We start from the raw sequence: 26,465 nt of genomic DNA, 5'->3' as shown, positions 1-26,465 counted from the left end.
TGAATGCGTGAGACTCATTGGTGATGTTATTACAGTGCAAATTTGTATTCACTGGGCTGGAGCCCCAAATTCTGCATTTGGAACTGACGCAGAGTGAGATGGTGTTTTCCTCTTCTTGCCGCAGTGTTGCACCTGGTGTCTCAGACCTAGAGGGAAACCCGAAGCCACAGGGCGGTCAGGAACAGATGCTCTGGCATTTTCTTTCCTGGAATGCCTAGCCCTTACTCTTGCCGTGGCGAGGAAGTCCCGCACGCACGCTGGATTAACCACCGGCATCGGTTCCCATAAGGGATGTGTCACTGTCACATGTCTTGTGATGTTAATTTGCTTCTCAGTCCAGATGGTGTCTGTGGCCCACTTCACAGAGAGGGAAGGTGCTGGGTGCAGCCGGGTGGAAAGCCGATGGCTGGGGAGTGTGGAGAAGGAGATGCGCGGGCAGGTGCCCTGCTGTCCCTGCCCTCTGTTCTGTACCCGGCGGACTGCGGTACTTTCCTTAGCTTTCCTTGCCCTCCTCTGGGGCGCTGCTGACACAGGGGCACCACACCTCCTGCTTCTGATGTGAACCAACATTTGCCAAGCACATTTCAACCCTGCAGCTTCCAAGTGACAGTTCCGCGAGGCCACTCTTCTCTTTCACCACCTTGCAGATAAGGAAACCGAGGCCCCGAATAGTTAAGTCACGTGTCTGAGATCATAGGGCTTGTAAGCCGTGCGGCAGGGCACGTTCTGCCCGCTGCGTGCTCAGTGTTCTTTCTGTTCGAATAAAGTAAAAACCTCTGTCCTGGGAGCCAGGAGAGTTCAGAGGCTTGAGTTTTTGAGGACTGGACTTCTCATTTATTCATTCATTCATCGAGCAATATGATGTGTATGGTACCACGTGGTCAGGATTCAGAGATGAACAAAATACTCCATGGCCTTAAGGAGAGAGAGAAGCGAAGATGCATTCACCAGACTATTGAGTGCTGTGATGGGGTCAGAGTCCCCTGGCCCATAGAGGGGGTGGCAGAGAAGGTTACCTGGCAGCAGTGTCCTGAAGGGTGAATAATCCTAGCAAGATACAGAAGGGGAGGGTGGTACCAGCAGGGAAATCAGTATGCTGACATCAGAAAGTTTTCCTCAATATGACCCAAATAGAAATGATAATAATTAATACATTTGAAACTTAATAGAGATAATCCTAATGACATGCTTGTTAATTGCTGTGTCTTCTTGCCAGACCAGCTGCTTTAATCATTATGAAATGTCCCTCTTGAACCCCACAATTCTTTGTTTTGAAATTACTTTGCTCTTCATAGAGCGACTTCCTTTTCTGTTGATTAGTGTTTACGTGGTGTATTTTACTTTTAAGTATCCACGTCTTTAAAGTGGGTATCTTAGAGTTGGGCTTGCTTTTTCTTTTTATCCAGTGTGACTGTGTCTTTTGATTAGTGTTTAGACCATTTACACTGAATGTAATTATCAGCCGTCTTCAAGCACAAGAACCAAAAGCTCCTTGTCCCTCATTCCTCTCAGGGGAGCAAAGATGGGGGACAGGAAGGGTTGTTCTTCCAGCCTGTTCTGAGCCAGAGTCTGGATTTGGGTTTGGCCTGCTTGCTCTAAAGAAGATTTCCTCAGTCGCGGGTCCCAGGATCAGTGGCCTTCTGGGTGTGGGCCTCAAGGGGCTCAGGTTTGGAGTGCTAGCTTGAGAAAGCAATGGCCGGTAGGTGTAGACAGTTTAGAAACCACTCTCCCCGCCCTCACACCCACATCCTGCCATGCAAAGCATCCAGCTTTTCCCCTTGTGTCCCTTTCTGGCCTGAAAAAAGCTCACTGGCCTCATGATGACACCTTATAATGCCAAAGAGCTGACTGATTTGCAAAAGGGGTTTACTTCTGTAGGGCACACTAACTCAGTGTAAATCTTACGGTGCTCTGGGCTGTCGTGAGCAGCCCCCCCACGGCAGAAGAAAAATCCCTTCAAAAGCAGAATTTCTAAGTCCTTATCTCAAGCTTACAGTGTAACGGCCAGGGGTGATGTGACACGTCCTATAGTGAAGGGGACTGGCCCTCGTGTGGGAAAGGATGTCCACCTCTGTGTCTGTACCATCCAAATGGAGGGCCGTTCTCCAGGTAAATATCCAAATACCCTGTTGATGCACCCTGTCAGTGCCCAGTAATCTTGCAGTCCCGCCACTAAGTTCTCAGATCCCTAACGGGACCAGGTCAGTGGGACCCGGCTCCTTCCTGGTTGGGAGGGAGCCACAAGAGGCTCAATTCCCAGTGCCTTAAATTGGAGCTGAAGACCCAGGGTCTGAGGGCCAGGGACACCTGGCAGGGTATGGGTCACTTCTTTAGGTGTGGTTTTCCTGAGGCACAGATGGATTCTTCGGGGTCACCCTGGTGGGCGTTGGGAAGCAGGATAGAAATGTCCAATGAGGCACTGGGGACTGGAGCAACTTACAGCTTTGCCCAAGGCCAGAAGGCTTGACGGAGGGGAAGGAACAGAACTAGGGCTTCCCCTGCGGTGCTAGAACGCATCTGCCCTGTCCGTCCCTGGAGGAAGGCCTCTACTAATCCTCCGTGTCTTCCCCCTGTGAAGCCTCATTAAGGCTCAGATTATAATCCATTAGGCATCACCCACTCGAGTCATTCAGGTCTTCCCGGTAGCCCCTCACACCGCGCCTCTGCCGCACTCCCCTTCTCTCTGGCCCCTGACCCCATAAACCCCCACTTGTCCACTTCAGAGCTCACCTCACACCCCTTCCTGCACGAAGCCTTCCTTTACGTCTTGTGGCAGGATTGAGCGTTATTCTCGGCGCTTCCACCAGGCCCTTAAGCACTTCATAGTGGAAGCTCTGTCACCGCTGTCCTTTCCTGTGCTCCCCCCCCACTTGTCCACCAGCAGCGCCCGCCCCCAAGGGGCGGAGGTGGTCCTCTGTAACCCTTCTGGTCCCAGCGCCGGGCACGACTTCCCCAACCAGGGGGGAGGGCTGGCTAAGAAGGCTGTCCCTACTGTCGGCTTTTGTGTGTCTCGTCAACCTGTATTTTCCCACCCATACTCTAGAGGGGTGGTGCCTTGTGCTGGGTTAGGCACCGAGATGAATATTCCAGCTCTGAAGAGCTTAGCGTGTGGGTGGGAGCCCACACAGCAGATACCCAGTCCCATGCACAGGCTCGGGTCACCAGTCTTTGATGCAACATGGGAAATCCAAGCGGATGGCCACAGCAAGAGGGAGATGCAAATAGTCATGCAGGACGGGTAGGAATTAGACAGGAGGAGGAGGGATTTCGGGTGGAGTGCTCGAGAAAAGCAGAAGTGTCCGGGAGGAGGGGCTGTTTGGGGGAAGAAGCAGGTCAGATCACCAGAGTGCAGAGAGGTTGCTTGAGAACCCGCAGTAGAGAATCTGCCACGAAGCCTGAGGGTTTGGAAGCGGTCCTAGAGGAAGCAGGGAGACAGTGATGGTTTCTGAGCAGGGGAAGAACAGAACCGAAGCGTTGTGCTGGAAAACGAGTGTGTCGGTGGTGCGCTCGCTGGATTGGAATGCGAGAGGCTGGCGGAAGGGGTTGGGAATGGTGACCTGGGGTTTGGGTGAGGCTGTTGGGGTTTGATCGGAGTGGAGATAGTAGCAACAAGAAGAATACCAATCACGTATGTGAGCACACACGGAAGGTAGGACTCGGTGATGAATAAGCCCTGAAAGGACTCGAACCGGCAAGTTGTACAAAAGGAGGGATCAGTGCTGACCAGGTGGGCCTCACTCCAAAGCCCGTACGTTGTCTGCAAACCTCTGGGAGCCTCAGTTTCCTTGTGTGTAAAATGAGGGGATGAGATCCCTGTGACTCATTCTGATTTCATGCTAGACCTGGTCTCAAAGCACAGACCTGCTGTGTTCGTCATTTCGCCGACCCAGGCCTGTTTCCCAGAAGAACCTAGACTTCCCTGACCTCTTCCTGTCTGGCCACATAACCTGCTTTTTCAGTCCAGCGTAGGGACCCTCCGGAGAGCCACAGTGACCGCAGCAGTGGTCTGGCCCCGTCTCGCGGCCAGTGTGTTCTGGGAGTGGGGGTTCTCTTCACCTCCTCCTGCTGCCGGAGGGTCTGCAGTCCGGGGCCGAGGAAGCCAAGGCCTCAGGCCCAGTTGTCAGGGGGATTTTTGTCTCTGGAGCCAGGCTTGCTGACACGGGACTGCCAAGCAGGGGCTAAAGCTGGGCGGGCTGGGGTGAGCCTTCATTTCATGGCCCCCTGGGCTGTGAGCAGCTCCTGAGGCGAGAGGAAGGGCGGCGGCCGAGCCTGCACTTGGCACTTGCTCAGGTGGCTAGCGGGCTCCTTGGCTGCACCCACTCAGTATCCCTCTTCCGCAGCCTTTGTGGGTGATGCCCCGACGCGCGGTCCTCGTGTGTCTTCATGGACCACTTCTGTTTCGTTTCTTTTCAGTTGAGATGGATTGGCCCCAGCATCTCCACCAAACACCAGATTCACCTCTTTGGTTTCCATGCATGAGGGAAAGATCTCTTTTTAGTAGGGAGAAGTATGAAGTTGCTGTTCAGGTGGTGATACATTACCGACAAATAGGGACATTTCATCTCCGTCTTGCTACGTGCCCTCCTCGTTCTTGGCAGTTTTGGGCATTTTAGGGACAGAATGCTAGGGATAACTGTAAAAATCCCAACGTATTGAGCACTCAATGATGTGCCAAGATCGTTCTAGGTGTTTGCATGCATTCACTCACTCACACAGATGGGAGAAGGTCCTGATCTTACAGCCAGCATGGCTGGGGCCTGGAGAGGAACTGAGGAGCCCAGAATGACAGGCAGTCCCTGCTAGAGCCAGAACCCGACCAGGGAGTCTGGCTCCTCGGCCCTTATATGTATAGATCCACCAAAGTCACCGTGGAGAAAGGAGAACCACAAACCAAGCAAACCAAAAATAGCTAAACACGGAAACAGTTATACATTTTATGTTTATTCATAAAAGAAGATATATCCAAATGGCCAATAAGTAATGAAAAGCCACTGTACCTCCTTAATTACCTAGGAAATACAAATTAAAGCTACAGTGAGATACTGTCTACCTCTCTTACACTACTCCGTGCCAGAGTGGAGTAAAAGGAACTCTCACGTGGAGGGAAAATTGGTGTAATCACTTTGGAAAACCACTTGGCAGTAGTCCCTGGATGGAGGCAGGCACTATGACCCAGCAAGTCCACTGACCCAGCAATGCCATTGGCACAGTCCCCACAAAAATGCCTTCATGTGCGCACTGAGACATGTACAAGGATGTTGGCAGTAGCATCACTTGTGATAGCCCCAAAGGGGAAACAATTCAATGTACCATCAATGTGGATAAATACGTTGTAGTATATCTGTGCAATGGAATGTATAGAACCATGGTAGCCAAGGAACCTTGGCGGTAAGAGGCAACATGAAAGAGCTTATGAGCAAAATGTTGAGTGAATAAAGCCAGACACAATAGAATACATACTGCCCTATTCCACTATACAGAGACAAACCATACAAACTAATCTGTGTTGCTGTAACTAATCCGGGGGCTGGCGGGGGGGTTGTTGGACTGGTAAGGGGCTCGGGGGGCTTCTGAGGCTCTGGTAAATGACCTAGTTCTTGAGCTGAGCACTGCTTACTCAGGTGTGTTTGTTTTGAGCATTCATGGAACTTTGCGTGTTTATAGGTCTGTTATACTTCAGTAATATGTTTATTTAAAACATAACTTGGGTGACAGGAAGTCTGGGCCCTAGTCCTCACTCCTGTTAACTTGTGAGGGCCTCAAGCAAATAAACCTCTGTCTGGGTCCGCTTTCTGCAAAATCGATGGCTTGGACCGGACCCCGGTTTGCAAATGTCATAGCCCAGAACCATCTCTGCAGACAAAGCCTTGCCTGAAATCTAAATATGAAACACATCACGGGGGTTGGGATGACATTGGGAATGACAACAGCCGAGGAGCTGTGGCTGCCGTCTGGGTGGGGCTTGAGGAGGCAGGCAGGAGCACCCCGATTGCATGCTCTGGGAGGGCTGCTGGGCTGCCTTTCCTGCACTGGGAGGTGACTCCAGGCTTCTAGCACTCAGCCTAAGTGGATCTACTTCAGCACTTTATTGTTCTGTGATGGCTTCCTATATGACAGATTTCCTAACTCTGCTGTAAACTCTAACAGGGTTGACTGACTCTTTGGTTTTCCTCCTAGTGGCTGGAGAAATTCAGAAGCTACCTGATGACTGAAATGTAGCCATTCACATTTTAGTATGAATTCCTCTTATCAGATGTTCCCCCCTCCTACACATCATAGAGTTCAGTGAACTGGAGTTAGTGGAAGTTTTTGATGCAGGGATGGGGTGGGGATGGTGAGAGGGAGACAGAGTAAGATGGGAGTAAGATGAGAGTAAGATGGGCAAGAGGAAGGGAGTGGGAAGGAAAAGTAGCCAGATGGGAGGGCAGTGCACAAGTGGAGCAGCATTGAATCCTAATGCCACTTTCTGGGAGAAGCAGGGCCTCCTAAATCACAGGCGCAGCCCCTTCCCCAGGATCTCCACAGGCCAGCTGTCTACACCCAGCTTGCTCTAAAGTGCAGCGGGACTGGCCCGAGAAGCAAGCTCCTGTCTGGTGGGCTGGAAATGGTAGTGCCGCAGGTCCCCTGCTCGGCACCCCCAGGCCCCCTCAGCACCTCTGCTTGGCTTCTGCCACAACAGGCTGGGACTAGGGAGCCTTGATTGTGGGGCCAGTGGAGGAAGGAGGTGAGGCCCCTTGTGCTCTCACTGTCTCAGCTGGACCGGGCCCAAATGTGGGTGAAGTTTGTCATCCAGTCTGGGTCCGGGGCCAGGAGGGCAGAGGGCCGAGTCTCTGCCAGGCGGCATACTGCATTTACCAATGCCCCGGGGGCCCTGCTCGCTCGGCAGTGGGGTCAGCCAGAGTGGCTCTCTGTCCCCATGAACCCATCCTGGGAACTTCAGGCTCAGGAAGCGGCCGTCGCCGAGCCCTGCAGGTTTTCGAGCCCCAGAGCCCCGAGCGCAGGTGTGTACCTGCGCATGCGCCCAGCGGCGTCCCAGCTGCCCCGGTCGGTAAGTGCCACACTTGCCGTGCTCATCGGGGACTTCCAGCCTGTCTCCTTGTGTGCTGCGGGAAGCACTGGGTGCCATAAGTGACCTCCCAGGGGACTTTTTAATCCTATGATAGCGAGCAGGAAGTCCTTTTCTCTGGAAACTACCTAGTAGTTGAGTATCCTAAAGGTTTATCTAGCTTCTTTGAGAAGGCCAAGCCAGTTCTTCATTCTCATAAGCAAAACAAACAAAAAAAGAGTTTTCAAGGCAGCTGAATGGCTGGTCATAAGCCGCATAGAAAAAAAAAAAATTGCAGATGTGGCAGGAACACCAACTCCAAAGTGTTCACTTGTTCTAGACTTGATTTCTTTTTTTTTTTTTTTTTTTGCTCAGAAATCTCTCCAAAATACCTCCAGACTCCACTATGATTTTATTTGCTGATTGCTTCCCATGCATCTTTCCCTTGCTTCCTCAGCAAGGTATAAAATCTTTGCAGTCAGGCGCCATATATGGCTCCCTCTTCCTGCAGCACCAGCCCGAGGCTCGGTGCATGCTGGTGCTGTGGCTAGGCGTGGTGCAGCTGGAGCCTTTATTCAGCTAGCCACTGGACTTGCCTGAGAAGCTTTTAAGAAATTGCACAGCCTGAACCCCACCCAGCAGTTCTGATCTCATTGGTCTAGCATGGGCTTTGCAGACTGGGTATTTTTTTAAAAGTTCTCTGGATGATTCTTACACATCACAGATGTTGAAAACCAGCGACCTGTTTCATGGTTCAGACTAATCAGTGTTGTGTGTTCACTCTCTGCCACTCTCCCTCAATTATCCAGCATATCAGCCTGGCATCTCAGTTTATTGAAACCCAACACATAAAAAACCTGATTTAAATAGCCGGGAGGCCAAGTTCTGGCTTTGCATGCGGACTCCAGTGGAAGAAATATTTAGGTGACCAGACTGGGCCCCAGAGGGCTTCCTGGTGAAGTTGTGTCACATCTCCTATCTGCCCACAAGGCCTTCGAGCTCCTTCAGCGCATCCTCATTTGGCCCCCTCATTGCTTTGGGAGGATTGTAGAAACAGCGGCTGGGTTAGTGGGTAATCCATTTAGAAGGCATCCCATGATGGGCTGTTTCTGCAGGTAGCTAAGCTCATCCACTTTGCACGGATGCCGTAGCATCCAGAGCCCACGTGTCCTGATCTTGGCTCCATATCCGGGGGTGCACGCTGTGGGGAGCCTCTGGCCCCTCTTTGCTGCGTAATACGTGTGTGATACCTAGTTTGAACCACGAATAACTGATTACCGTCTCCTGCTTGTGAGGCTCATCATTTTAGGTGGAGCCATCCAACTTGTACAACGTCTTGAGGGTCCCAGAGGTCACGACATGATATGGGGCCGAGCGGTTCAGTTTTCTCGTTCGTATGGAAAGTGCTGAGCTGGTCCAAGTGGCCCTCTAATGAGGGCATGCAGCATCTCAGGGACAACATACAGGGGTCTCTCAGTGATGGGACCCGGTGGAAGAACTGACTCTGCCCAGTTTCCAAAAGAAGACCTTCTTTCTTCTGGAAGAAACCAGCAGGAGCTCTTTCAGTATTCTGTGTCATCCCATTGAACACCTGCAGCCGTGTCAAAACTGCCTGTGCCTAGCTCTATCCCTGGCTGACCCTGGCGGTCCCCGGTCAACCCTGGCTGTCCCTGGCTGACCCAGGAATTTCTCCTTTCCATACCTTTGCCCCAACTTCTGGTGTGGGCCTCCCGAGTTCTCTTTCACAACTGTCCCCTCACCAAAAAAAAAAAAAAAAAAAAAAGGGATCAGAAGAAGATACCCTCATTTATACTTGTTAACTGCGATTTGGTTAGTTGAGGGGCTGTGCTCCCGGGCAGCCCCCTCCTCTGGAATGACATGGGGGCTCCCGGGGGCCCCTCCTGCCTGAGGTTTCCTGGCAGACCTTCCTCTTTTCTTGCCCCCTTTCCCCAGATGTATATATGCATTCCCCCCAAAAAAGGTTGCATTTCTGGAGGCCAGTAGGGTACAGATCTCATCTGCATTGGAATCCCTGTTATGTGACCTGGTTTAAGAGTTTTACCTCTCTCAGCCTGCATGTCCTTCTCTGGAAAATACTGACACTTACTTATCAGCAAGTTGTTGGGAAAATGTTTGCAAAATTTGAACACAGGGTCTGGCCCAGAATCAGCGCTCAGTAGATGGTGGCTGTTTTAATAATGACTGCTGTTAGGATTATAAAGTAGTTACTATAATATTACCATATTTTAATTACTATAAAATATACAGGAAGGCACACACACAAAACAAGAACGAAAGTTGCCTCTATTTCAGCCACCTGGATGTATCATTTTTGAGGTGTAGAAACACCCAATAAATTTTAGAAAATTGAGATTCCACTAGCATTACTTTTATGTGTAATTTCCTTGTCACCATGGTTTGCTGTTAGGAGTACACCTTTTGGATAGTGCCTTAGAGTTCTCAAAGAATTCGGTCACATTGAAAATGCCACCATTTGTGTCCTGTGCCATCTGTGTGTACCGGCTTTTATCTTATTCCCTGGTGATGAGTTTCTGGTGACTCACGTTAGCACTGTGCCATCGGATAGGGTCCTCTTCATCTACGATGGCGCTTTGACCTTGATTTAAGCGCACCAAAGGACGCCCCTGTAGACAGTGCTCTGCCTCTCCATCCCCTGAGAGTTCTCTCTCATTTGGAGTGAGGGCAGCCTTCCTCACACATCTTTGCTAGTCCAGCCTCATGTTTCTGCCTTCTTTGGGGTGTCTTTCCAACTCTTGGGGCGGCGATCTGGGGCATCCCTGGGCCAGGAGGACACTGAATGACTCTGCCCAGTTTCCAAAAGACCAAAGCGAAGGGAGAACGCCTTCAGAAGGCAGACTGTGATCCCTCCAGAAGAGACCAGTCCCTTGAAGCAGACATAAGCCAGGAGAGGCCATTCCCAAGCCTGCCCAGAGGCCAGTGCCCACTGCCCACCTCGTGCAAGGCCTTGGTGGTGGGTGCCTGACATGCTGTTCCTTCAGCTTCCTCCTTCTGCGGAAGGCCTGGATAAAAGTTAAAAGTCAAGCAGCATGGGAGGGGGTATGCTCTAAGCCATTTAGCAATCATAGGATCTAACTGGAATGGGGGGCAAATTCTTTTTTTTTTTTTTTTAAGATTTTATTTATTTATTTGACACAGAGAGAGAGAGCACAAGCAGGCAGAGGGAGAGGGAGAAGCAGGCTTCCTGCAGAGCTGGGAGCCCAACGTGGGGCTCGATCCCAGGACCCCAGGACCATGACCTGAGCCGAAAGCAGCCGCTGAACCGACTGAGCCACCCAGGCGCCCTGGCAAATTCTTTTCTGAAAGCAAGTTTACTAAGGGTGGAGAGAACAGACCATAAAAACTATTCATTGATGGGGTGAGGAGGGTGTTGGAGGATCTCATTTGTCTTCCGTCCGGTGTGGCTGGACCAGTACTCAGTCTGAAGGCGACTCCGTGGGGTTCTGAACTCACCTGTTCACAGTGATGTCGTCTTGCTGACTCCCTGCAAGAGCAGGAGCCCTGGCCGAATTTTCTGGGGTGGCCCCAGTGAGGTGGCTTACCTTGCTTTCAGGGAGACAAGGTGGCCAAAATCAAAAGTTTTTGGTGGTGTTTTTTATGATATAAAATAGAGAAATGATTTTAAGTAGAACTACTCTCGATTATATTATTAACGTTTTAATTACCAAGTTTGTATTAGTAAAATTTTGATGAAATTCATGATACATTCACCAGTTAGGAATGCTTTTGGCTGTATAACTAACAGATTACCTGACCAACAGTAGCTTAAACCAGAGGAATGTCATTTATTCTTTACCATAAAGCACTGGTCACACTTTCTTACCCCATGCACAAAAATAAACTCAAAATGGATGAAAGACCTAAATGTGAGACAGGAATCCATCAAAATCCTAGAGGAGAACACAGGCAGCAACCTCTGTGACCTTGGCCACAGCAACTTCTTGTTAGACATGTCTCTTGAGGCAAGGGAAACAAAAACAAAAATGAACTGTTGGGACTTCATCAGGATAAAAAGCTTCTGCACAGTGAAGGAAACAGTCGACAAAACTAAAAGGCAACCTGTGGAATGGGAGAAAATATTTGCAAATGTCTTATCAGATAAAGGGCTAGTATCCAAAATCTATGAAGAACTTATCAAATTCAGCACCCCAAAACCAAAAAATCCAGTCAAGAAATGGGCAGAAAACATGAACAGACACTTCTCCAAAGAAGACATCCACATGGCCAACAGACACATGAAAAGGTGCTCAACATCGCTCGGCATCAGGGAAATCCAAATCAAAACCTCAATGAGATACCACCTCACACCAGTCAGAATGGCTAAAATTAACAAGTCAGGAAACTACAGATGTTGGCAAGGATGCGGAGAAAGGGGAACCCTCCTACACTATTGGTGGGAATGCAAGCTGGTGCAGCCACTCTGGAGAACAGTATGGAGGTCCCTCAAGAAGTTGAAAACAGAGCTACCGTATGATCCAGCAATTGCACTACTGGGTATTTACTCCAAATATACAAATGTGAAAAGAAGGGGCACCTGCACCCCAATGTTTATAGCAGCAATGTCCACAATAGCTGAACTGTGGAAAGAGCTGAGATGTCCACTGACAGATGAATGGATAAAGATGTGGTGTATTTATACAATGGAATATTATGCAGCCATCAAAAAACGAAATCGTGCCATTTGCAATGATGTGGCTGGAACTAGAGCATATTAGGTTAAGTGAAATAAGTCAGTCAGAGAAAGACAAATACCATACGATTCCACTCATACATGGAATTTAAGAAACTAAACAGATGAACATAGGGGAAGGGAAGGAAAAATAAGAGGAAAACAGGAAGACAAACCATAAGAAACTTTTTAAAAAAATTTTTTTATTGTTATGTTAATCCCCATACATTACATCATTAGTTTTAGATGTAGTGTTCCATGATTCATTGTTTGTGCATAACACCCAGTGCTCCATGCAGAATGTGCCCTCCTCAATACCCATCACCAAGCTAACCAAGTTTGTTTTTCCGAGTCCATCGTCTCTTATGGTTCGTCTCCCCCTCCGATTTCCCCCCCTTTATTCTTCCCCTCCTACTACATTCTTCTTCTTCTTTTTTTTTCTTTCTTAACATATATTGCATTATTTGAAGAAACTCTTAATCATAGGAAACAAACTGAGGGTTGCTGGAGGGGAGGTGGGTGGGGGGATGGGGTAACTGAGTGATGGGCATTAAGGAGGGCACTTGATGGAATGAGCACTGGGTGTTATATGCAACTGACGAATCGCTGAATTCTACCTCTGAAATGAATACTACAGTATGTGTCAATTGAACTCAAATAAAAAATTTAAAAATACATTCTGGTTCAATGGGTTATCCAAATAAAAAAAAGGAAATAAAATTATATCACTACTTATATCATACACAAAGTAAATTCCAGTTGGATAAGCCTTCGGTGGGCTCCATGCTGGGTGTGGAGTCTACTTAAAAATTTTTTTGGGGGGTCTTGATTTAGCTCTATTTTTAGAATGCGATCCCCCGGGAGAAGGAAGAAGTGTCGGGGAAACAGAGAAGGGCAAGGATGCCCGTTGGGATGTGGCAATCCCAACGTTGCGCGCACCACACCACGCAAGCAGGCCTTGCGACATAGCGCCAGTTCGCAACTTTCTCCACCGTGGGCTCCCCTCGGCGCGTCCCCGTGGTGCACTTCGCCTACTCAGCAGAGGGTGGTCTGCTGGCCAGTTTCTGTTCTCACCAGAGTCCAGGGGCAGGAACCTCAGCTGTTTGAACCTGGGCTCTTCCCCTCATTTGGAATATGGGCTGGGGGCATGTCGTCAGGGTGCGGTGGAAACCCAGGGATGGAGGCCACATCACAGCGTGGTCAGGCCTGGAGGAAGTGCATTCAGCCGTCTGAATCACCACTTTGGGGTGGGCTGGGACAGTTCGAAACTTCTGATCTTCGTACATTTGTGGAGTACTTCACAGTCTTTCCGAGAGCGTTTTCATCCATATCTGATCTGATCCTCATAAGCACGGTCCCTGGAGCAGTCCAGTTTCCAGTCCACGATGGGAGCCCCCCTGGGTCACTGTAATAGGACCACTCTTCATCACACAGACCTATACTGAACACCTCCCGTGTGCCCGAGGTTTTCGCAGGCTCTGGTGTCACCAGGATGAACAGCTGTCCCTGTTTTGAGCTGCTTAGAGTCTGGTAATTATTATTAAGTTTCTATTTATATTTCATCGAGAACAGTTTGGATCACTGGAGAGTGGAAGAGATGCTGAGAGACCATCTAGGCAGCTCATCAGTGGACGAGGGAACTGAGGTCCAGAAGCTCTGGCCTGGTGTAGCTGCCTCGGCGGCAGGGTCCAGGCTCCTCGCTCCCAGGCCGGGCCCCTTCCTCCCCCACTCCCACTGGCTAAGCTTGGGAGATCAGACAAATCTGGTTCCCAGTAGTCGAGATACGAAACCTAGATCCTCCATAGGTTCCCGAGAACTGCTTTTTGTCATAGTAATTTCAAGTGCCTGGCTCATTTCGATATTTATTATAGGTCCAATGGCGTCACTCCATTAACTTCTCCCTAGAACCGGATGCTTTTAACATCACGAGACACTTTCACGCTTTTAGTGGGCTTTGCTTTGTGTGCTGTGTGAAGACCGTGTTACGCTGTTTTCAAGCCCAGGAGTGAGCTGCTTAGCCTGAAGATTGTAGGTTTTCATGGGAACATGACAGTTGCTTACAGATACTGGAGAGCAAGCCTCTCTTGCTGGAATGGGGTACAGGCTTGTTCTGTCCCCAGCAGCAAAATGAGAGCCCACGGGGGAGAGTTACGGGAAGAGGTGTTTGGCTCAGTGTAAGAAAGTCTGGCCAACAGCACTGTCTAAAAAGGGATCAAGCAGCCTGAAGCTGCAGGTTTGAGCTGAGGCTCTCCAGGAGGGCTGTCAGAGAGGGGTTTCTAGATTCAGGGGGGAAATGGCCTGAGGGACATCCGAGGTTTAGATGGAGCAAGGTGAGCTGGTTCATTGCTGGGAACACCTCCCAGTTGCTGCTCCTCATTTAGAGGCTATTCCAGCAGCAGCAGATGCCCAGGTGAGGGCAGGTGGAGCAGCTTGGAGCTTGAAAGTCCTTTGCTACCCCTGCCTTAGCCATTCAGCCACGTCTAGCCTGCAAGTCTGAAAAATATCATTTAGCCAGGCAGCTAAAAACGGGCTCTGCTGTGAAGGAAGACGGGATGCATGATGGTTAATTTTATGTGTTGACCTGACTGCACCAAGGGATGCCCAGATCGCTGGTAAGACATTATTTCTGGGCACGGCCATGATGTTTCTAGAAGAGATTACATTTGATGTGAGGGGTAGAGTAAAGCAGATGACTCTCCCCACTGTGGTGGGGCATCATCCTATCCACTGAGATCCTGAATGGAACAAGAAGGTGGAGGAGGGGTAAATGTGCTCTGTCTGCTTGAGCCAACACATCCATCTCCTCCTGTCTTTGGACATTGATGCTCCTGGTTCTTAGGCTTTCAGACTCAGACTGAATTACACTGGCTTTCCTGGTGCTCCAGCTTGCAGGTGGCATATCGTGGGACTTCTTGGCCCCCAGAACCATATGAGCCAATTACTATAATATCTCTTCTCATACATACATGCTTTCAACCTTAAAAATAAAAATAACCAGGGGCGCCTGGGTGGCTCACTCAATTAAGCGACAGACTCTCAATTTTGGCTTAGGTCATGATTTCAGGGTCGTGAGACTGAGCCCTGTGAAGGGCTCTGCACTCAGCGTGGAGTCTGCTTGAGCTTCTCTCTCTCCCTCTGCCCCCTCCCCCTGCTTATGTGCTTGCTCTCTCTTTCTTGCAAATAAATAAATAAAATCTTAAAAAACAAAACAAAACCCAGGTAGTTTACCAGCAAAATGAGTTTATTTGGGAATAGCAGAGCAATTGCAATTTGGGACATGCACACTGTGGTAAATCACAAGCAAACCTGGAGAACAAGGGAGGGGAGCATTCTTTTATGGAGAAGAGAGGGGAGTTGGAAGGGCTGGCTTTGTCAAAAGCCCGATCCATGGGAGGAAACTGGGAGTTTGAAGTGTAGTGGCTTCTCATTGGCTAGGCTGTTGCTGGACAAGGAGAGAAAGCTCCCTTAGTCCTCTGGGGATGTAAAGTCCACCTCTTCTTGCCCAGGAATGTGGAATAAGCTGCCCAGGTGGTGCGTGCTCAAGAGCCCCCCCTTCTGGGCTTCCTGACTCCATTTAAAATGTTTCTCTTCCTTAATTTTCACCCACCCTCCGTCACTCCCTCCTTCTCTCTCTCTCCTTCCTTCAAGAGCCCTAACTAATACAGGAAGTAATGAAACCTCCCAAATATGTGATTGATTTCACTGCATGGGAAGGAATGGACAAGGAGGAGGAACCGGGAAACTGTCCATTTTCTAATGTCGGCGCCAGCACCTGGTGTAGGGTTCAGAGAGAGGCAGATTCTGTAGAAAGCTGAAGGCTCCGTCTGCACAGAGCTCTTGGCCACCAGATACTGCGTGTACCACGGGCCAGGTCCTCTGCTCTGCACTGTGCATAACCCTCTGTTATAGGTGGTGGGCATTGTCCCTGATTTATAGCCGCATGAAGTCACTGCCGCCGTGCCTGGTGAACCCGCTTGGTGTGAAGTGATTTGTTGGAAGTCCTCAGACTCTGCCTCTCTACCGCCACCGCTCATGCTCTTGGTGCCCTGGGCCTCGGTGGGGAGCTCTGGGCCGACCATGGCTTCTCCAACTATCTCAAGTCTCTTGCATTTGCTTTTCCCTACTCTTCCTATCATGCTCTTCTCCTTGGTCTAGTTAACTACCCTGTTGTAACTTTAACAGGTTTCATAGCTTCATTTCTCAGCTTTCTGTCTCTCATCTAACTGTCATTGATTTTTTTTCCTTTTTTTATTGAGTTAAAATCACATAATATAAAACCATTTTATTTTTAAAGTTTAATTTTACTTAAATTCAACTAATTAGCATATACTATGTTATTAGTTTCAGAGGTAGAGGTCAGTGATTCATCAGTTGCATAGAACACCCAGTGCTCATTACATCATGTGCCCTCCTTCATGCCCATCCCCCAGTTACCCCATCACCCACCCACCTCCCCTGCAGCAACCCTGTTTGTTTCCTAGAGTTAAGAGTCTCTTAGTGTTTGTCTCCCTCTCTGATTTCGCCTTGTAAAACCAACCATGTTAAAGTGCACAGTTGAGTAACATTTACACATTCACAGTGTTGAGCAACCATCACCTCTGTCATCACTCCAAAAGGAAGCCCCATCCCCATGAAGCAGGCCCTCCCCCTTCACCCCTTCCCCCAGGCACTGGCTGTCACAAATCTGCCTTCTGTCTCTATGGATTTACCAATCCTAGAGATTTTATGTCAGTGGACTCATGTGATACATGACTTTTTGTGTCTGCTTCCTTTCACTTAGCATAATCGTATGAGTTTGCTTGGGCTGCTCTAACAAACTATCATGGGGGGCTTAAACCACAGAAATTTATTTTCTCACAGTTCTGGAGGCTGGAAGTCCAAGATGAGGTTTGGTGTTTCCTGAGGCCTCCCTCCTTGGCTTGTAGATGACCACCGGCTGGCCGTGTCCCCGTATGGTCTTTCCTCTGTGTGCACACATGCCTGGAGTCTCTGTGTGCCCAAATTTCTGCTTCTCGCAGAGAAATTCATCAAGTTGGATTGGGGCCCACCCTAACCTCATTTAACTTAATGACTTCTTTAAAGACACTATGTCCAAATACAGCGACATTCTGAGGTGCTAGGGGTTAGGGGCCAACATAGGGGTTTTGGGAGAACACAGCTCCGGTCCATTGCCGTGATGTTTCAGGATTCATCCATGTTTCAGCATGCTTCAGTACTTCCTTCCTTTTCATGGCTGAAGAGTATTCCATTGTATGGATGGACCACGTTTTGTTTATCCATCCATCCGTTGATGGACACTTGGGCTTTTGGCTCTTGTGAATAATGCTGTTATGCCCACTGTCTCTTTACACAAGGAGGTTCCCGGCATTGGGGGATGATGGGTGGGAGAGGAGAGCCAGGTAGCGTGTGTAATACTGTCCCAGACACTGGGTGGTAAGTGGCTGGGTGCACATTCAATGTCCAGCCTGCCATATCAGGGTACTGCGGTGCCACCATCCCCCTGAAGCTGGTGCACAGGTCTCTGGCGACGAGCTGTGTTGTTGTGAGCTTGCCGCGGGGATGGTGGAGGGCTGTCAGGCTGCCTGCGTGTTTCGCAGGCTTAATCACCGTCCAGCTGGTTGCACACTATTCTTGGCAACTCTGATCCACGATGATGGATGAGTGATGGCTGAGTAATCATCTTCTTACTGATGAAGAAACAGCCTGAACTATCAAGAACAATAATGCCGGGGGTTGTCCAACTTATCCTCCTTGAACAGACCTGTGTACAACTTATCTAGTGATGCACTCTGAAAATCTTTCACCTTCTGTAAGTCACATAGTCTTTTTCTTAGCAAAGGTGAGTTTTCTCCTGTTTCTTTTTCACCTGTGATTGGAGAGAAAGTGTCATGAGGGTCATGGAAGACCCTTACGCAGGGAGACATCTGGGGTCAGTAGTAGCCATGGTTTCTCTCTACCCAGAGATGTTACATTGGTTGATCTGGGTCTTACCACACTCCTGGATGTTTTCTTCAATCTCTCTTTGTTTTGTATCTGTGTCTATAAAATATCGTCATTGAGAAACTACTCTGGCAAGAAACAAAGCCATGAGTGTTCCCAGGCATATCTCCATGCTGACAATGAAAAGAAGCAAGATGACGGCGGCAGAAAGAAACCTGGCTGACCCCTCAGCCGTGCCTTCTCAGATGGCTGGCTTGGTGTGGGTCTGGTCCTCAGATTTTTCTCTTTAGAATTGGATTTTAGGGACGCCTGGGTGGCTCAGTCGGTTAAGCATCTGCCTTCGGCTCAGGTCATGATCCCAGGGTCCTGGGATCGAGTCCCGCATCGGGCTCCCTGCTCCGCGGGGAGCCTGCTTCTCCCTCTGCCTCTGTCTCTCTCTCTGTCTCTCATGAATAAATAAATAAAATCTTAAAAAAAAAAAAAAAGAATTGGATTTTAGCAGTGCGTCCAGAGATAGGCAAGCTTTGGGAGACTGAGTCACAAACCAAAGTGGTCAGAGAATGGCATGTAAATATAGATTGCCCACTTGATGCATTTCCAACTGTGGGTTGGAGTAGACCATTGAAGGCAGCTCACCTGTGAGTTCTCTGTGAGAGAAGACAAATGGTAATTCTGCGAGAGGAGGTTAAGTGGTAGTTCTCTTTGCGAGAGAAGGGGAGTGATAATTAGAAGGCTGCTGTGCATGGTGGACCAGAGACAGGAGAAAGTGGGTTACTGTATTGGCTATACTCGAAGAGCTAAGGCAGCCTGATACATCGGTGTCTCAATGAATTGTCCATTAATTTATTCTCACTGCAGATGATAACTTTTTTTTCATGATATGAGGGGCCCCTACTGCTTCATATGGCTCAGTTACGGGTTCCAACATCCAGCTCTTTTTCTGCCCCACCCCCCTCTTGTTTTCAAGCCTTCGAGAGAAATTTTCCAGAATAAAGCTTTCTGGTTCGCCTTCCTCTTTCAGTTTCACAAGGATAAACATTATTTGGGGGAGGTGTGGAGGAGAAATTGAGAGCCAAGTTGTTTGAAACAGATCTCCATGCAGGAGCCTGTTTCTTGAGCTGTCATTCACCCCCTCTTCCTTATAAATCCAGATCAGAGGTTCTGGACCTTATGATTATTTCAGGGTCCCAAGATCATTGCCTGCATGTTATAACCTGTTCTTAACACAGCAACCAGAGGCCAGTCTTTAAACAAGTTCTCATTCGGTCAACCCATGAGAGCCTACCATGGGTGTGCCTCTGTTCCAGGCACTCAGGATGGAGACATCAGTGAACATGAATGTATCCATGAATATGGCCTCCCTGTCCTAGCGGGTCATTCGTTATATTGCTCAGTCTTCTTTTTTTATTTTTTTAAAAGATTTTATTTATTTATTTGACAGAGAGAGAGACAGCGAGAGAAGGAACACAAGCAGGGGGAGTAGGAGAAGGAGAAGCAGGCTTCCTGCGGAACAGGGAGCCCGACGTGGGGCTCGATCCCAGGACCCTGGGATCATGACCTGAGCTGAAGGCAGGCGCTTAACCAACTGAGCCACCCAGGCGCCCAAATGTATTGCTCAGTCTTCTTATCGCCCTCCAGTGGCTTCCTAGCTTTCTCAGAAGAGGAACCAGCCTTCCAGATCGATCTATAAGGTGCTCCACCTACCTCCTCATGCTGAAGCCCTCCCTGTTCCACCCACCCTGGCTCTATCCCACATCAAGATCCCACTCCAGAGCCTTTGTTCCTATTTCCTCTCCTTGGACGGCTCTTACTCCAGATGTCTGGAAGGGAGATCGAAGACGGCTAACATATGGAACGTAAAAGAGCTCAGTGTGTAACAACGTAACGTGGAGATGACGATATTTTGGATTTATGACGTTAACTAAAATATATTACTGATGCTAGTTTCACCTGTTTCTTTCTACTACTACAAAATCTTAAGCTAAGATTGTAGCTCCTGTGGTATGGCATAGAGATGTCAGGCTATTGACAACCTGGGTGAAGCAACCATTCTGTAAAAATGTATTACTGACAATAGAAATTTGAGATTTATCTAATAATTTGGATAATGTTGGAGACGTAGGAGTATTTCTTCTTTCTTTCTTTCCCTTTACTAATAAATTAGGACATTCTAAGACCTTTGGCAAGTACACAAAAGCCCAAGGTCTCCTTCACCTCTTTTTTCTTTTTTTTAATGCTGATGCAGTTTCCTTTCACAAAACTGTTACTTCTTTATTTTTTTTTAAATTTAAATTCAATTAATTAATATACAGTGTATTATTAGTTTCAGAGGTAGAGTTTAGTGATTCATCAGTTGTATATAACACCCAGTACTCATTCCATCGTGTGCCCTCCTTAATGCCCATCACCCAGTTACCCCACCCCCAACCCACCTAACTTCCAGGAACCCTGTTTGTTTCCTAGAGTTAAGAGTCTCTTATGGTTTGTCTCCCTCTCTATTTTCCTCCCTTCCCCTATCCACTGTTTTGTTTCTTAAATTCCACATACGAGTGAAATATTATAATTGTCTTTTGCTGACTGACTTATATCACTTACCATAATACCCTCTAGTTTTATCTTTGTCGTTGCAAATGGCGAGATTTCATTTTTTTTGATGTCTGAGTAATATTCCATTGTATATATATACATATCTTCTTTATCCATTCATCTCTCGATGGACATCTGGGCTCTTTCCATATTTTGGCTCTTGTGGACATGGCGGCTATAAACTTTGGGCTATTTGTTCTTCTGCGCCATGAGCCTTTCCTACATCGTAAGGTGAAGGCTCTCCAGATGTGCCTGCTAGAGTACAAAGATGTGTGAATCTCTGCGGGGCTGGCTTTGTTTTCATCTGTTAAATAGCACCTTCCCTTGTAGGATCATGTGAAAGCTTTTAGGTATGAATCCTCACAGCAGTTTCTGAAGATGATTCTGCATCTTATTTCCATACCATAGCATTTCAAGACCGTCATCAAAAACCACTTGGATTCAAGATTTTGTTGTTAGCATTGTTATTGGGAAGGCAATTGCATGTCCCACTTGGAAGGCGATTGAAATGGGAGAGGCTTGAAAGACTACCAGGCTCGTTGAAGATCATGTTTTTTATTCCTTGGCTCATTAGCTATGTGATCACAAGCAAGGAATTGAATATTTCTGAGCCTCAGTTTCCTTAACTATAAGGAACAAAAGGAGGAGTGAGTGAGTTTGTGTGTGTGCGTGCATGCACACTGGGGGGACACTATGAAATTCCAGAGTAATTCGTAATTCTGGCAAGGACCACATCTTACTTGTCCTTATCCTCCCTGGTACAGTGGCTCTCGGTGAATACTTGTTGAATGTGGGAAGAAATCAGAGATGTTAACTTCATTCCATGTGTCCTCTTGGACTCAGAGAAAAACTGAAGAACCATGAGATGGATATGAAATTACCAGCTGATCTGCCCCCATTATGTGCAAACGTTTCTTACTGTTCCCAAGGGACCTCCCCACAGCCTGCATTTACCTACCACTTCTCTCTTCGTTCTGTTTTTATTCTCAGACATGGACATTTCCCCCTCTGGTCTTAAGTTACAAGCTCTTGGGCGTGGGAGCTTTTTTCTTTGTAATACTCAGCATGAGGCTGGGCACACAACACCATGATGACAAGCTATTTGCCCACCCACTTCTCTTCCCTGGCGGGACCCAAAGATCATTGAGATCCCAGCACAGTTTGCTCCTTGCAGCAGCTGACACACAGTCGCTGCTGTGAGTATGTAATAAACGCTAGACACCAGAAGATGGGCAGTGAGCTTCTCAAATCGTCCCCCATCCTTGTGCTCCGTTCCCCTTAGGGAAAGACAGGGTCAGCAAGGACCTCTTGGAGCCCTCAGCTGAACTCTGCATGATTGTCTTTCCCTTATTTTGTTTTAGGCGTGCACATTGGGGACAAACTACAAACCCATTGATATTTTCCCGAAGATCTATGCAAAGCCCAGAAATAGAATCCTTTCCCCCTAAATTAAAACACAGCTTGAGCTTGATTCTGTTTTTCCACAGGTACAGGATTCATGCAAATTCTGTTTGTGTATGTGTGTCATTTGCAAGAAGCTAAGATGTTAGGACATATGCAAATCACCACAGAGTTCTTGACTACCTCTCTGCCAGTTCCCTTCTCCCTCAATGCCTGGACTGACACAATCTGGGTCTTTGTTTTATGCAGGATTTGAGGAAACTGAACTCTCACTGATTTTAAATATTTTGTTTTCTTAAAGTTTTTTGTTTGGAAATATAAGAAGTTACAAAATAGTTCGTAGAGTCCCATGGACCCTTCACTCAGCTTCCTCTGTTGGGGACATCTTACGTGACTGCAAATATCAAAACCAGGAAATTAACATTGGTATGATCCCGTGAACTAGACTTTAGGGTATCTGGTTTTTAAAAAGCACAAATATTTTGAAGTCACAAAATAATACTTTTAAAACACAAATAGTTTATGTCCTGGTCTTGGGTGAGGAGGTCGACCAGGAGTGTAAGATACTCTGAGAGCAGTAGCTAGGCTTGATGCTGGGTAAGAAACACCGACAGGCAGTTTTAAGAGACTGGTCCCAAGCTCAGGGGCGTGCCCTAAGGAAAGTGGAGAAACACAGCCTGGGCGGAGGGAGATGGGAACTTGCTGTAGGATTCAGTGGGACTTGGGCAGCCCACTTTTCATCTCTTCACCCAGACCGCCGGCTGTGGCCACTGAGGAACGTTGTCACAGCCTCATAATGAGACATGTAAGTCCACTTGATGGGAGACAAGGATATGACACTGGCAGAAACAAAGCGATTTTTTTTTTAATAGTTGCTTTTTTTTTTAAGACTTTTTTTTTTTTTTTTTTTTTTTTGACAGAGAGAGACACAGCGAGAAAAGGAACACAAGCAGGGGGAGTGGGAGAGGGAGAAGCAGGCTTCCCGTGGAACAGGGAGCTTGATGCGGGGCTGGATCCCAGGACCCTGGGATCATGACCTGAGCCGAAGGCAGATGCTTAACGACTGAGCCACCCAGGTGCCCCACAAAGCGATTTTTTAAATAGACTTTATTTTTTGGAGTCTTTGGTTCGCAGCAAAGTTGCGAGGAGCGTGGAGTGCTGTCGTATATCCCTGCCCCACATGTGCACAGCCTCCTGCATTGTCCACATTACTCGCCAGTGGCGCATTTTGACTAAGGATGAACGTGCGCTGACGCGTCATCATCTCCTAAAGTACCTAGTTTACCTGGGGGCTCACTTTTGGTGTTGTGCCTTCTAGGACTTTGGATAAATGTGTAATGACGCATATCCACCATTATAGTACCCGTCAGAGTAGTTTCACTGCCCTGCATCACCCCGTGTTTCTCCTGTTAACTGTTTCTCCCCCCTAGCCCTTGGCAAACCATTGATCATTTTACTGCCTCCATAGTTGTGCGTTTTCTAGCACGTCATGGAATCATACCATGTGGAGCCTTTTCAGACTCTGCATAATATGCACAGAGGTCTCCATATCTTTTCATGGCTCGATGGCTCATTTCTTTTTTAGTGCTGAATGATACCCCGCTGTCTGGATGGCCCACCGTTTATTTATCCATTCACCTCCAGAAGCACATCTTGGCTGCTTCCACTTTTTGGTGATTATCAATAGAGCTGCCGTAAACCTCCCTGGGCAGGTTCTGAGTTGGGTTTTCTACCCCCTGAGGTGGCATCGTGCGGGCATCTGTGTCTGTGTTCCCATTGACGTACGAGTGACAAACAAAAAATTACCCTCTCTCTTGTTTTTGGATGGATGGTGAGGTAAGGCTTTATTTCAGTCTTTTATTTGGTGTCTCATTTCACTCTCTCAGACATGGGATTGTTAAAGGAGCAAATGATGACACGTTGTGTCTAATTAACAACTTCTGATGGCTCCCAGCCTGCTGCAGCTTGTCCTCTCATTCTCTCGCTGGGGAGGAGGTGGGTATGGCATGGTTTAAAGGTTGCAGTCTGGCTAGCTGGCACAAGATCTTGCAAGTGGGGTTCGCTTCTTGCTGTTGTTTAGCCCCATCGGGGAACGGGGGTAAGGGTTAGATGACGTTGGCCAAGAGGGAAGAGCGTGTCATGGAGAAAACTGTTTCCACCATCTTTCTCTGAGTCTCCGCCTCGCTAAAGAATTCTCTATGAGCACCTGCACCAGGCATTACTGTACAAGAAGGTCTTTCTCTGTTCTTTTCTGTCCGGCAGCTCAGAGGTTCTGGGCGAGAAGGTCTGAGGTACAGTGCAGTCTTCCCCTTCACCAGCCTCCACTCAGCACCCTGGGGTTAAACTGTGCCCATCACGAGTCCCCTGGGGAACTATCAGATGTCTGTGTCAAGTCAGGGAAAAGATTTAATAACTGGCAGTCTTGACCTTTGACCTAGTTCCTTAACCCCTCTCATCTCTAAACTTCCCCTTCCTCCATTAAAACAAAGGGCTGACTCATCTGGAAGGTTCCATCTAGGCTTACTTGTGCCCTGGACCATGGAATCTTCCTCAGTACTTGGAGCTGTCCTGTCTGCCAGATCTCACTTTATTACAGACGTTTTTATATCCTCTGCAGCCGTTTCTGAAGGACTGCGTGTCTAATCCCCAGATTGGTGACAGGGGAGTTGGTAGAGGATGGACCCATTAGCAGAACTAGGGAAAGAGTTAGGAGGATGTCTAAATCAGTAAACTCTGAACTAGTACATTCTTGGAATTCAGTTGCAGTGGGGTTGTTTATAAACGGTTCTGCAGTGAGGCAATTTTGTCCTCATAAGCACACTACCCTAATGGACTTGAGGGTTGTGAATGCCACACCCGTTCTAGCTGTCCCCTTGCTTTATTCTCAAGCGTGAAGTCTTCCTTGAACCCCACCTATTCCCACATTGTTTGCACTTAGACCTCAGAAGCTAGGGGGTTAAGTGAACTTCCGTTTGCCTGTCCTCCCATCAGGTGCAGGCAGTGATGAGGAAGAATTTCCTCTTTACTCCGGAGCCATGGACACACAAGCCCAAGGCATTGTGGACACACAGGCAGGGCAAGTGAGGGGTCTGGTGGCTGGTGCCAGTGCTTACTGAGGGACTTCAACTGCCCCCTGCTTTCAGACCTGGACCCTGCCAGACACATTATCTAGGTCAGGACGTTAAAGACGGGCCTCCCTTAGCGAGGACCCCACTCTCCCTGAGCTGAAACCCACAGTTGTTTGCAAGCTTAGAGGTTGGAAGAGTGCCACCTCGCCCCGTGCCCTGGCTGTGTGCAAAACACCCGATGGGATAGTAGCAGGCACACAACCAGGCACTCCGATTCTTCCGATTCTTCCCGGAGAGGCAAGTGTGCAAGCATGGAGGGGTGCAGCCACTCACACGCGCACAGCGGGCCCCCTCCCTGACCCCAGCGAACCCCAGCCAGCAACTTTCCCGAGGGCTCCAGCGCTCGTTCGCTGCTGTTTTTCTCTGGATCAGCCCACTCTTGTTTCAAGAGTGGAGGGGGACTCTCCCTGGGGCGTTATAGGGTGTCATCTCTGGCATTTGCTCCCACTGCAGAAAAACAAGTCCCATGCAATGCACTCGGGTTTCTGAACAGCTGCCCGAGCGCCGAAACCAGACAGTCAGCAAAGCTGTCAGAGGGAGAGCAGGGACTCCCGGGGAGGGCCGCGGCGGGGGGAGGGGGGCGGCTGCCCGGAGCGCAGTCGCGACGCGGGGTGGGGGTGGGGTCCGGGGTACCCGCGCCGCGGGCTACGTTGGGGCGCTCGCGGCCCCTGGGCCGGCTGGGGTGCGGAGAAGGGGGGGAGGGCCTGGCTGGGCGGGGGTGCCCGAGTGGGGGTCGGGGACACCCGCGCCGTGGGCGATGCTCGATACTCCCGGCCCCTGGGCGGGCTGGGGTGCCGGGAAGGGAGGGAGGCCCGGGAGGGAGGCCCAGGAGGGGCGGGGCGGGAGCAGCTGTGCCTGCCGCCAGGGAGCGGGCGCGGTCCAGCGGAGCCGAGCGGGACGTGAGCGACGTGTGGCAGGCTCTGCGCAGACTGTTCTAGAGCAGTGTGGATTTCAGGGAGCGCCGCCTTCTTCCTTCCAATCACAGCACAACCTCAGAGTGAGCTAGGCACCTCTGCAAGGCAGGGCACCGCTTCGGTGCTGATGTACAGCGTGCTAAAGCCACATGCGTGGAAGACCACTATGCGGGCGGCAGTCCCCGCTAAAAGCACCCCGGATCTTCACAGGGTGGGCACTGGCCTGACCACACGACTGTCCCATGTCACTAGCTGGTGCAAAACTCCGAGGACCGTGGAGGCAGGAAACAGACACACCAAAAAAAAAAAAGGCGAGGAAGGGATGTGAGCTGTGCCGGATAAATGTCATTAATTTTAGGGGTTTGCCTAATTAAGGTGCCACCTCCCAATAGTTTCCCGGGGCTTACAGTCAGGTAATGAATTGCAGGTCGGAAGAGGCTCTAGTTTTACTTACTCTTCTACTCAGAGAGATTAAGGTTTATTGAAAATACTGTAAATGGTGACAGCGAAGACCAAGATGACTCGGTCCATTTCAGTCCGGCCTCCGGGGCTTTCCTGTCCCCTTCTGGTGCCCAGCCCCTTGGGCCTCTCAGCAGAGACGCTGGGGTGGGGGGAGGGGGGAAGACCGGGTTCCAGGTCTTAGGGATGGGAGTTGGGGGAGCAATGTGCAGCACAAGTCAAGTTTTCTAAGGGATTTAGGAAAGTGGGCGCGGTGAGGAAGGACGACCAGGGAAGCCCCCTCC

The 26,465-nt window shown here is 49.0% G+C and overlaps 1 protein-coding gene across 1 annotated transcript in view; it reads left to right on the top strand.

Annotated features, from left to right (window-relative positions):
• PFKFB3 (6-phosphofructo-2-kinase/fructose-2,6-biphosphatase 3) overlaps nt 1-26,465 on the top strand; it is a 77,052-nt gene that overhangs the window by 22,728 nt on the left and 27,859 nt on the right. The gene's annotated exons all lie outside the window — the stretch shown is intronic.

This window comes from Mirounga leonina, unplaced genomic scaffold (genome assembly GCF_011800145.1).
Source record: "Mirounga leonina isolate KUSES-001 unplaced genomic scaffold, KU_Mleo_1.0 Mir_175, whole genome shotgun sequence".
Taxonomy (NCBI): domain Eukaryota; kingdom Metazoa; phylum Chordata; class Mammalia; order Carnivora; family Phocidae; genus Mirounga; species Mirounga leonina.
Note: the sequence above shows the minus strand (reverse complement) of the source record. Positions and strands in the feature narration are given on the sequence as shown.